The sequence below is a fragment of the Spinacia oleracea genome, chromosome 3 (assembly GCF_020520425.1).
Source record: "Spinacia oleracea cultivar Varoflay chromosome 3, BTI_SOV_V1, whole genome shotgun sequence".
NCBI lineage: Eukaryota > Viridiplantae > Streptophyta > Magnoliopsida > Caryophyllales > Amaranthaceae > Spinacia > Spinacia oleracea.
In genome coordinates, this window is record NC_079489.1 from 61,486,155 (window position 1) to 61,499,093 (window position 12,939).

General features: G+C 36.7%; 1 long non-coding RNA gene across 1 annotated transcript; it reads right to left on the minus strand.

Annotated features, from left to right (window-relative positions):
- Positions 1-1,825: 1,825 nt before the first annotated feature.
- On the minus strand, positions 1,826-8,165 carry LOC130469064 (uncharacterized). The gene is made up of 2 exons (XR_008929443.1): positions 8,096-8,165; positions 1,826-2,054 (listed from the first exon to the last, which is right to left on the minus strand). It is a non-coding gene; the product is annotated as an uncharacterized lncRNA (long non-coding RNA).
- Between the last annotated feature and the right edge of the window lie 4,774 nt (positions 8,166-12,939).

Consider the following 12,939-nt stretch of genomic DNA (forward strand, 5'->3'; position numbering starts at 1 on the left):
CTCATGATCATTTGGATTATCAATAATCTAACTCTATTCCTCAAAAGAATGTTAATAACAATTTCTAAACCATAATAACGCACTTGTCCTCAAATTAACATAAAGGTTCTATGACACAAACATAAACTATTATTGGCGAATAATGGAATTCTCAAACTGGAAATGAATACTTTAACTTCTATTGCTAACTCTATAAAGGCTTATTATATCCTTGAAGAGAATAAAGAATAACTCAAACTCTTATTGCTTTAACTTTAAACCGTTGCTGATATGCCACTTATTCTTTAAAACATAAAAGAACTAACTAACTATTACAACTTCAAATGTTTAAGGCATCTTGCCTACCTATTCTTTCCTTGGATACTTGTGGAGTAAGATCTAGATCTTCAATATTCGTCGAATTCTTCTTCCGAGTATGAGTCTTCTTTCATGTCTTCATCTTGATGAGACTCACTTGCCACCTCACCATCACCTTTAGGTTCCACATCCGACTCACTAGGAATCTCAATGGTAGGCTCATGGGCCACTGGGTTAGGGTTATTTGCCTCAACCACTACATTCTCATTCTCCACGGTTACATCATTTCCCTCTAGATATTTACAACTCTAATAGGTTCATCTATAACTGCATCCCAAGCATGACTCCATGAGTTTCTACCCTCCTTGAACCCATTTTCTACGACCTCAATAATGGTGGTCAGGATCTCTAAGTCATATCTCTACCTACCATCCCTAGTCCCATACTTAATCAACTTTGGTGTTCCATCATCAGAATGCATGTCTTTAAACCTATATTTGAGTTCTAGGTATGGCATTTTGGTTAGGTAAGCAATGAACAATAGTGGATGCTATGATGGTCTCTCTTATTAAGATGGGTTGGTCTTGTATCTAGCAAAATACTCACATCCAAACACGACTTTCTTCATAAAGGGATATTTTATTCCTTAAAGAAACAACTTAAGGCCTCACTAACGATTTCCCAACCAAACCATAATCAAAGTTCAATAAAGCAATAAGTTCGATGGAATCAAACAATCTCTCTAATGCAGATTTAAATGCAACACTTAAACATTTAGTACACGCACGTTCATAACAATCAACTTCTTATCATTGACTAGCTACTAATGCACATATAATTCTATCTTATGTGCCCTTCTTATACTACCCATCTCTCATAAACTAAAGCATTGAAATAATTTAATTAACAAAGTAAAATGACGATAATATAAGAAAATTATAACATAGAATAATAACATAAATAAAAATATAAAATAAATAAAGTGAAATAAATTAAGGAAATGCGTAGCGAATAAATTCGAAAATAAAGTTATTAATTCGAAAAAGTTTATATTTCCTAAATAACGAATTCTAAATCTTGAAACAGCTAAATTTTTTTTTTTTTTTTTTTTTTTGAACTTCTTTTTTTTTTAAAAAAAAATGTACTCATTTTTTGAATAATAAATAATAAGAAAAATAAAAATTTCGAAAGTATCGCTTTAACTTGAATAAATAATTTGATTTCGAACTTAAATAAAAAATATGTTCTTTCAAACAAGATAAAAGGAAATCGGCCCCCCCAAAAAAAGTACCAATTTTTGAACACTATAATACGTAGAAGCTCGATTTTTAAGAATTTTATTTTAAATAACTAGATAGTTAGGCGCCTAAAAATTTATTAAAGTAAAACCTTAGCTTCTAGATACCACTTTGTAACACCCCGACAATTCTCTCTTTTCTAAAATAACCTTTTAATATAAAACATAGAGAATTATCAAGGCATTATCGCCCGTGTGAAAACGTAACGGCTTATTCAGAATTTTGCAGCGGAAAACATAAAACTAACTTTAGGTTTATAAATAATCGATTACAGGTTTAGTCTCAAAAATCAACCAACGAAAATAAGGAAATATAAATAGTATGACAAGTTTAAAGTCCATTTAAACAAACCCAAGTCAACTTAGCAAATCAAAACTAAATACAAGCTCTCTATTCCCGATCCCAATGATGCAACATCTTCAAACCTGCAGATGGACAATGCTTATTGATCCTTAGAGACTGCTCACCAAAGATTGGGTCATCACAGGATCAATAAGGCATAGCCATGATCAACATGCACAAGCAAAAGCACGTAATCAGCAAAGCTGAGTACTACATACTAAATCAATAATAATCCTAACATGATTCTATTAAACGAACAACCCTAACATGATACTAATGAACACAAACAAGGGCAGACAAAACATGATAGTTTGACGACCATACTTGACCAGACTAGACTAGGCTAGACTTTTAGCAATAATATTATTTTAGTTGAAATAGACAATGGTCCGAGTTGACCGTCCAGAAGTCTTCACTAAGGAAGACGAGGTACGGGCGCGACTCCGTAACCTCAGTGACCTGCGATATCGAGGAACGTTTTAATAAAAATAGAACACGGTGATCAATCCGGTCCCAGAAAAGGCCATGGGCTACCACCATGAACCCCAACTCCTGTTTGTCCGTCACTTTAGACGTGCACAGTCTAAAGCTATTGCTACTCAGTTTCACTTTACATGATTTACAAATTGAGACTCTGTTATGACTCAACAACCACATAAGGCATACAATCCACATTCGTTCACAACTGTTTTTATCTTGAAATTAAGTAAGTGATCATAAAGGCATCAATCAAGACTCATTCCAATTTACCCAACCTTTCCTTTAACCATGATCAACCCTGTATATGGGTATAAAGTTTCAACTTACTAAACAAGGTCCACCGCCCTCATAAAGTAGTGAAAAGCTAAGAAGGGAACAATAATCAATCGATCCAAACCAACATATAGAATAATCTAGTGTTCCCAACCAACATGTTTGTATCAATCATCCATACTAACATGTTACAATTCTCATAATGCAATATAAGTTTAATATGTTCATCCCACAGTATCAAACATGCAATTTCAACCTGACTAAGTTCATCAACAACATTAACATAACCAAGTTCATCAACAATTCAACATGGTTTCAACAATTAGCACACATTCCAAGCACACAGGTATGTACGTACCTTGTGTAAACAAATTGATAGGCCACTTTAACACTTTCAAAAGTTGCCTAAAGAGAATTCTCCACCTAACAACAACCAATATAGACTCATATCAATTCATATTGAATTTTCAGCAACATTAGGGAGCTTCAAACCCTTCTTAAACATAATTAGAACGTTTCCCAATATCGAAACTTGAATATTTAATTTCCTAGCATCATAATTATTATATTAATTATTGAAATTCGTTGAAAACTCTTCAAAGCATCATACTTTAAATTCCAGCAATATAACTAATTTCAAACTACCCCAAACCATAATTAACATGTTTGAAATCATAAAAACAATAACTTTAATAACTTATAATCATCCTACTATGATTTTAAAACTATTAAAACTTAAAATTCATGCTTTAATAATTAAAATTCTTATTTCAATCCAATTATATAATCTGAAAATTAAATTATTAATTAATCAAAATATATAATCTGAAAATTCATAGCTTAATCATAAAAATCATAAATTTAATTCAAGAAACATAAATTAAATTATTAAAACGTAATTAAAAACAATAATTTAGCTTAGGGTTCAAGAAACAACCAAAAGAGGAGAAAGGAGTTGCTGGCGGGCGGCAGGGCGCGGCAGCGGCGGTGGTCAGGCGAGCCAGGAGACGCGGCTGGCGCGTAGTGGTTGCGGATGGGCTGGTTGCCGAAGGTGGTGATGGCCAGCGTGGAGTAGTGACGAAACAGAGAGGAGAGAGAACGACGCCGACGAAATAGATGGACGGTGGAGGAAGCCGGGCGTCGGAGGAGAGCAGCGACGGCGGCTGCTGCTGCTCGGCGTCGGTTGTGGTTGCGTGCGACTGCAGTGTTTCGCACAAACAGGAATTTTGAGTGAGGGGAGCAAGGAAACGAAAGGGAAGAAAGAAAGAACGAAGCAAGAGAGAGAGAGAGAGAGAGAGAGAGAGAGAGAGAGAGAGAGAGAGAGAGAGAGAGGTTACCGGCGTGAAGGCTGCGGTGAGGGTGGTCGCCGGTGAGTGGTGACGGCGGCCGTGCACAACAATGGAGGCTTGAGAGTGGTTTTCACGTGAATGTTGAAAGAGAGAGAGAAGGGTTTGATTTCTTGTTTTTGCTTTTTACGTGAAATTGAAAGAGAAGGGAGTAATTATTTTTTTGGGTTTTATTATTTGGGCTTCACCCAATTGGGCTAGAATTAGGATTTAGATTTAGTATTTGAATCCAAAATCGGTTATGATTGTTTTCTAAATTTAATTGTGTTTTCGTAATTCAAATTCTTTCAACATCAATTCTAAAATTATTTTTGATTTCATAAATCATTGAAATATTTAAAATGTATAAAAATAAATATTCGTAAATTACATATTTATTTCTGAAATTCGTAAATTCTATTTAAATATAATTAACTATACATTAAAATATATTAATAAAATGTATAAAATTACGGGGGATTACATGGACCGAAAAAATGGACCGGACCGGACAGGACCGAAGGAAATCGGTCCGGTCTCCGGGTCGAGAAATATCAAGTTCCCGTCCGATCTGGTCCGGCCCAAAACCCGAGTTTAGACCGAACCGATTTTTTCTTAATAAAATATAATATAAACTATTTAAAAATTTAATTATCTCATTTAATATGTTGTAAATATAACTATATTGTGATAAATTTTATTTTAGTTTCCAAAAAAAGCCTTAAACAATTGGTTTTTTTATATATATTTTATCCTTTTTACCATATTTTTTAGAAAAAATAAAATATATATAGAAATAGGTCTACAACCGGTCCAAACCGGTCCGGTCCAGGTTCGGTCCAAGCATAATCGGTCCGGTTTTCGGGTCTTCAATTATCAAATTTCGATCTCCGATCCGGGTCGGTCTGGTCCGGTCCGGGTTTGGACCGATGAACAACCCTAGTTATAATTACAAATTATTTATTTGACTTTAGTCATTATTTAACTACATACCGGTTTTGATATGGACATAATGTTTATGACTTGGACATTATTTGGACACAACGGTTCTGATCTGGACGTATGGCTTTGATTTGGACATAATCTTTACAGATCGGTTCTGATCTAGACATGAGTTGTATAGATCGATTATGATCTGAACATGATATCCACCTACCGGTTCTAATCTGGACATGAAGGTTCTGATCTGGACATGAAGGTTCTGATCTGGACATGAAGGTTCTGATCTGGACATGATGGTTCTGATATAGACATGATCTGCACATACCGATCATACTAGATATCAATTTAGATATGGACATGATTGTAAACACAAATTTAAGAGTCTGCAAAAATAACGAACTCAAAATAAGTGAACAAAATAATTTGTATTGATTTTGTATTTGGGTACAATCTCTAATGTGTTTATCCACTGATTCGATCTCTACAACCGTAACAATTTGTTTTGTCGGACGTCTTGAGCGAGGGCCACCGACCTTGATCTCTTTCAATGACGTAGTATGGAGGTAGAACGGCGTTTGTGCTTGTTGTTCTTCTTCCACCGAGATTTGATGTCGACTTGTATGCTTGGAAGCAGTCTTAGGGTTTTCTGGAGAGTAGTGTGTTTTTGAATATTACGTTCAGTCTGTACGCCAAATGACTTAGAGAGAACTTTTTATACCCTCCTCTTAGGTTTAGGGTTTTATCTTTTATGGATTAATGGGCCTTTTTACTTAAGCTCATTTAAATAACCCACTTCTATTAAATGAACGTCATTTGATTCAAAATGGGCTTATTTGATTTATGACCCAAATTAAACAATTTATCTGACATTTAAATAATAGAAGTCAACATTTGACTTTTTCGGGACCACAATTGATGACATGGCATTTGTCACATTTTTAATGCCTACAAATTGCCCCATCGGGATCGGTCACGTACACGATACTTTGAGTGTTTACTCGTTGCCCGATCTCGAAATCTTGTTGGAATTTTTTTTCCATATACTCTGAACTTCCCTTTTGTTAGAAATAGGAGTACTATTTGATATTTTGGCCCAAATTGTTGTTGACCCATTTTTTGATGGATGGGCTGGACGAGAAATTTCTTAATTTCTTTGGGCCGTCTTTTTTTGTGTGCTTCCTGATCCAACTACATGCATTCTCCTTAGCATGAGACTCTTGTCCAATTTTCAGCAGCTTCTCAACATCCTACGGCTATAGCATTTCTTTAGCAACAAGTAATGTCAATGTGTCAATCCTTTAATGATAGGAGAAGAACTATACTGGATGTCAATTTCCCGGTAAACAACCCAAATAAAATCAAATTTGCTGGACTTATCTTCATCAATTTGACTTGGTATAGAACTCAAGCAACGTAAACTACTTAATAATTTCCATGTAATTTGTTCAAAATATATCCATTTTTAATTTGATTTGAAGTAGGACTCAAGCTTGATGCAACTGATAAAAGGAATCGGATAGAATTTGCTCAAAATTTATCTTCTTCCAATTTGACTAGTAGTAGGATTATAAACCACCAAGACTATAAATAATATCTCTCAATCTGTCAAATCTTAAATCACCAACAACAACAACATTCTCTACCTTACCGGAGAATCAAGTCCTGCCTTGGTGTTTGACGTACGACGACCATAGAAGCAGTCCGATAGGAGCTGTCCGTTAGTCCGATTGGAGCTGTCCTTGAGGAGTGTTGCTGCCTACTGTCCGTGGAGCTGAAAAAGCTTGATTGTATTCTGTTGTCCGTTGGTCCGAGGAGCTGTCCGTATTTGTTTGAACGTCCGCATTCACCGTCCTGAGTCCGAGAGGAGCTCTGAGTCCGTATTTGTTTGAACGTCCGCTTTCACCGTCCTGAGTCCGAGAGGAGCTCTGAGTCCGTATTTGTTTGAACGTTCGAAGGCCGGAGCTGTGAGGTTCGCTAGAAACAGCTTCGACGAGTCCGGAGCACGAGTCGTCCGTTTGCCGAGGTGCCGAGGTACTGCCGCACGTAGTTGTTCTTAGAAAGATAATCCTCTTCCAAGATTTACAATGTTGCTGGTATGTATACTCTGTTTGTTTTTCTTCCAGCCATCTTAAACTTTGAGCTCTGTATTTTTTTTTTTATTATTCCATGGCTTTCTTGCTCGTAGACTCCGTTTCACTCTACTATTTTTGTTTACCGCTTTTATTGTCTTTGTATGATAAAGATGAGTCAAGAAAAATCTGTCTTTTCCTTTCACATATTCACAAGGGCAGACAAAACATGATAGTTTGACGACCATACTTGACCAGACTAGACTAGGCTAGACTTTTAGCAATAATATTATTTTAGTTGAAATAGACAATGGACCGAGTTGTCCGTCCGGCGGTCTTCACTAAGGAAGACGAGGTACGGGCGCGACTCCGTAACCTCAGAGACCTGCGATATCGAGGAACATTTGAATAAAAATAGGACACGGTGATCAATCCGGTCCGAGATAAAGGCCATGGGCTACCACCATGAACCCCAACTCCTGTTTGTCCGTCACTTTAGACGTGCACAGTCTAAAGCTATTGCTACTCAGTTTCACTTTACATGATTTACAAATTGAGACTCTGTTATGACTCAACAATACATAAGGCATACAATCCACATTTGTTCACAACTGTTTTTATCTTGGAATTAAGTAAGTGATCATAAAGGCATCAATCAAGACTCATTCCAATTTACCCAACCTTTCCTTTAACCATGATCAACCCCTGTATATGGGTATAAAGTTTCAACTTACTAAACAAGGTCCACCGCCCTCATAAAGTAGTGAAAAGCTAAAAAGGGAACAACGATCGATCGATCCCAACCAACATATATGGAATAATTCTAGTGCTCCCAACCAACAAGTTTGTATCAATCATCCATACTAACATGTTACAATTCTCATAATGCAATATAAGTTCAATATGTCCGTCCAACAGTATTAAACATGCAATTTCAACATAACCAAGTTCGTCAATAATATCAACATAACAAGTTCAACAACAAATCTCAACACAACCAAGTTCACCAACAAATTCAACATGGTTTCAACAATTAGCACACATTTCAAGCACACAGGTATGTACGTACCTTGTGTAAACAAACTGCAAGACCACTTTAATAATTCAAAAGTCGCCTACAGAGAATTCTCCGCCTAAAAACAACCAACAAGGATTCCCAATCAACTTCTAATCGTTCACAGCTATAATAACACATTCTAACTACATCCTAAACATATTTAGAACTTTCTCCAATAACAAAACTTGAATATTTGATTTCCTAGCATAACAATTATTGAATTAGTGATTAAAATTCGTTGAAAACTCTTTGCAAACATCGTACTTTAAATTTTCAGCAATATAACTAATTTCAAACTACTCCCAAAACTTTGAAATCATAAAAACAATAACTTTAATAATTTATAAACATCATACTATGATTTTCTAACTATTAAAGCATTAAAATTCATTCTTTAAATAATTCAAATCCTCATTTAACAAAATTATATAAATCTGAAAATTAATAACTTTATTATGCTGTACATATAATTTGAAATCTATATTTAAACCATAAAAACTATAAATTTACTTCAAGAAAACATAATTTAAATTGACAAAACATGATTAAAATCCTAACTTACACATGATTAATAGATCTGAAATAAACTAATTTATCATATCAACATATAATCTGAATTCTAAATACATCATCAAAACCAATAATTTAAATCATGGAAATTAACATTAATTAATTTATTAAAAGATAAATAATAATTTAAATACATTGAAGGGGAAAATAACCAAAAAAAGAAGAAGTAGGAGGTGCTGGCCGGCGTTAGGGCAGGCGCGGCAGCGAGTGGGCGGTGAGGTGGGGCACGACGACGCCCGGTGGTTGAGTGTGGCTGCCGCAACAACGAAAACGAGTGAGAGGGGAAGCAGGCACGAAACAAAATAGAGGAGGGGGACGAAAGAGAGAAAGAAACACGGGGAGGAGACTACCGTGCAAAGGGCCGCGGTCAGGCGACGACAGGGTGGTTGTGCTGGCGGCGAGTACGGCGGCAGGCTGCGGTGGTTGTTGTGGTTGCTGTGAGAAACCGAAACAAGTGAGGAGGAGAATGGCAAGAAATTCGAAAAAGAAAGAAGAAAGAACAAACAGAGGGGAGGGAAGATTTACCGCGAAGGAGGAGAGGCGGAAGAAGGAGGGGTTACCGGCGGTGGTCCGGCGTGGTTGTGGGTGGCCGGTGGTCGGCGGCGTGACTGAAGCAGAGTTGTGTGTTCACGTGAATGATGAAGAAGGGTTTGAGAGAGTTTTGTTTTCTTATTTTTCACGTGAAGTTGAGGAATTGTGTTTCACATGGGATTGAACAAGGGTGAAGGATTATGGGTTATTTGTTTTGGGCTTTATCAATATGGGCTAGGATTAGAATTTAGTTTAAGAATTTGAATCCAAAACGGTTAAGATTATTTTCTAAATTCAATCGAACGTGTTTTCGTAAAACGAATTATTTTCAATGTAAAGTTCTAAAATTATTTTGATTTCATAAATCGTTAAAAATATTTAAAATGTAATTAACTAAAATAAATATACGTTAATTATATATTTATTATTAAAATTCATAAATTCTATTAAAATATAAATAACTATACGTTAAAATATATTAATAAAATTTATAAATTTACGGGGGATTACAATCTACCCCTCTTAAAAGAAGTTTCATCCCGAAACTTGACACGAAAATTCACCCATTTCTCAAAAGTTTTCAACTTATTCTTACTGGAGAAGTACTTGTGCCGCTCATTTGCACTCTTTTGCCAACTTAAAGTTGCTTGAGTTACTCATGAACACCTTTTTCTTATGCGGAGAATCTATTTACATTGCACCAACATGTATAAGTTGCTAAAAATAGGCAAAAAGCGCGAATTTCTATCGCATTCTACCCCCCTTAAAGGAAACGAGTTACGCCCTCGTAACTCATCTCAGGGAATAACTTTGGATATTTCCGCTTCAATGAATTCTGTCCCCAATACAATATTTTCACTCAAATCATTCCAGCAAATGGACTTCTACACTTTTTCCCACACAATGCCTCAACATGTGACATCGTAATGCTCGCATGGTAACTGTTGATGCACGAAAATTCAATCAAATCTAAATGATCTCCCCACTTCTCTTTAAAGTCAATAGTACATGCTCTCAACATATCTCCCATGGTTTGGTTAGTGCTCTCAGGCTGACCATTGGTTGCAGGGTGGAAAGCAATATCATTTTCAATGTTGTCTCCAAGATTCAACTGGACCCTTTTTTCTAAAATTTCAAACTTTTATGGTCGATAAGGATCTTACATGTTGCCCTATAAAGGTAATATCTCCAAATATTCACAGGTAACACAATAGCAGCTAGCTCTAGGTCATTCGTAGGGTAATTAGCTGTTAGGTTATGATACATATGACAATACATAAATCATGCGGAAAAACCATAAAGCCAGGAAAGCATATTATTTACACATAATCATTTAGCATAGTATAGATGCATACACTTTGTAGCGTGCCTTCCCTAGCTGCGCCCGAACCGAACAAGAACAAGTCTTTAGGACTCCAAGTGTCGTCCCTCCGTAGATAGTCCACAGCACGTCCGGATCCGCCTTAAGCTTGACCAACTAGGATCGCCCTTAAGGTACTTAGAATTTTCGGCACATATAGGCAATTGTATGACTGAATTTTTGCTCTCAAAAATCACTTTGAATACTTGAATTCGTGTATACAAATAATGACCCTAGGCCCTTATTTATAGAGGTATGGAAAAGGAATTGTAATCCTACTAGGATGTGGATTTGTTAATTAGAACTTTATTAGGACTCTAAATAACAAAGCAAATCTAATAGGATTAGGATTTTAATCTTCGCACGAATCCTAATAGGATTAGGATTTCCCGCACACACATCGTACAAGCCGTGCACCCGCGCAGGCCTTGCGGCCCACGACAAGCGCACAACCCATGTGCGGTGCTGCGCGCGCGCGCGCCCTTGGCTGGGCCTGGCCTTGCGCTGGGCCTGGTCGAGGCGTGCGTTGCTGCGTGCGGCTCGCTGGGCGATGGCCTGGCTTCGTGCTGGGCCTTCGTCTAGCGGGCCTCGTCCGATGCTAATTCGTACGATACGCTTCCGATTAAATTCCCGATTCCGGAATTCATTTCCGATACGAACAACATTTAATATTTCCGATTCCGGAGTTAATTCCCGTTTCGAACAAATATTTAATATTTCCGTTTCCGGAATTATTTCCCGATTCCGATAATATTTCCGATTCTGACAATATTTCCGTTTCCGGCAATATTTCCAATTCCGGCAATATTTCCATTTCCGATAATATTTTCCGATACGTACCATGTTTCCGTTTCCGGCAACATCTACGACTTGGATAATATTTATATTTCCGATACGATCCATATTTCCGTTTCCGGCAATATCATCGTTTCCGGAGTATTCATTTCTTGCCTGTGACGATCTCAGCTCCCACTGAAACCAAGATCCGTCGATTCCGAATATCCATAGATGGAGTATTTAATGCCATTAAATACTTGATCCGTTTACGTACTATTTGTGTGACCCTACGGGTTCAGTCAAGAGTAAGCTGTGGATTAATATAATTAATTCCACTTGAACTGAAGCGGCCTCTAGTCAGGCATTCAGCTCACTTGATCTCACTGAATTATTAACTTGTTAATTAATACTGAACCGCATTTATTAGACTTAATATTATATGCATACTTGGACCAAGGGCACTATTTCCTTCATTAGCCTCATAAGGTTTCAATTGGCAAGACAACAGGTGCGGAGGTCAAACATTCCTTTAAAATCTGGAAAGCTTCTTCACATTTCTCACTCCACTTGAATTTCGATTCCTTTTTCAACAAGTTGGTCACTGGTTTTGCTTTCTTCGAAAAGTCTTTCACAACCTCCTATAATGGTCATCTAGGCCTAGAAAACTTTAGATATCGGGCACGTTCTTGGAATAGGTCACTCACTCACAACTTGAATCTTAGCAGGATCTACAGAGACTCCTTCTGCTCAACTTTTCTTTTTACCGAACCTCATCACGCCTTTCATGGGTACATAACTTTTGGGCTTAACTCTTAGATCTTTCACCAATTCCTATAATTCCTCCCATTGTTTCAAGATAGCAAATGATTTCTAACGATCCTGGACCACTCGAATCTTCTCTTAAATTTATTCCTTTACGTAACATAGTTCTCAATCAATTTAGTCATTCACTTTTCCGTCGGTGTCACTTATACACCTATGACTTCAAGATTTGTATACTTTATTCACATAAAACTAAATTCTTTCTAAGCGTCTCCAAAATAATCCGCAAGTGTTTGTCATGCTCTTTCTCGTTCCTTGAATAAATCGGGATATCATCAATAACATAATAACGAACTTAATATCTCATTCATCAAATCCATAATTAATGCAGGTGCATTGGTTAACCCAAAAGACGTTACTCTAAACCATTAATGACAATAACGAATCCTAATGAGGTCTTAAGTATATTCTTATCAGTTACTCTCAATCGGTGGTACTTTAAACCCAAATCAGTCTTCGAGAACACACTCTCCCAATTCAATTGGTCCAATATGTCATCTATTCTAGGCAAAGGATACTTGTTTTTGATGGTGTTTAGTTCCCTAAAATCGATGCATAATTCCATACTCTTATCTTTCTCCTTAACGAACAACACGGGAGCTCCCCACGGTGATGCACTAGGCCTAATATATTCCTTGACCAAACAACTCTTGCAACTTTGTCTTAATTAGCTCATTTCAGGAGGTGTCATTCTATATGGTGCTCTAGATATATGCGTCATTCTAGGAACTAAGTCTATAGGGGACTCAACGGCTCTTAGCAAGTGGCATACCTGCAATCTCACTTGGAAACACAT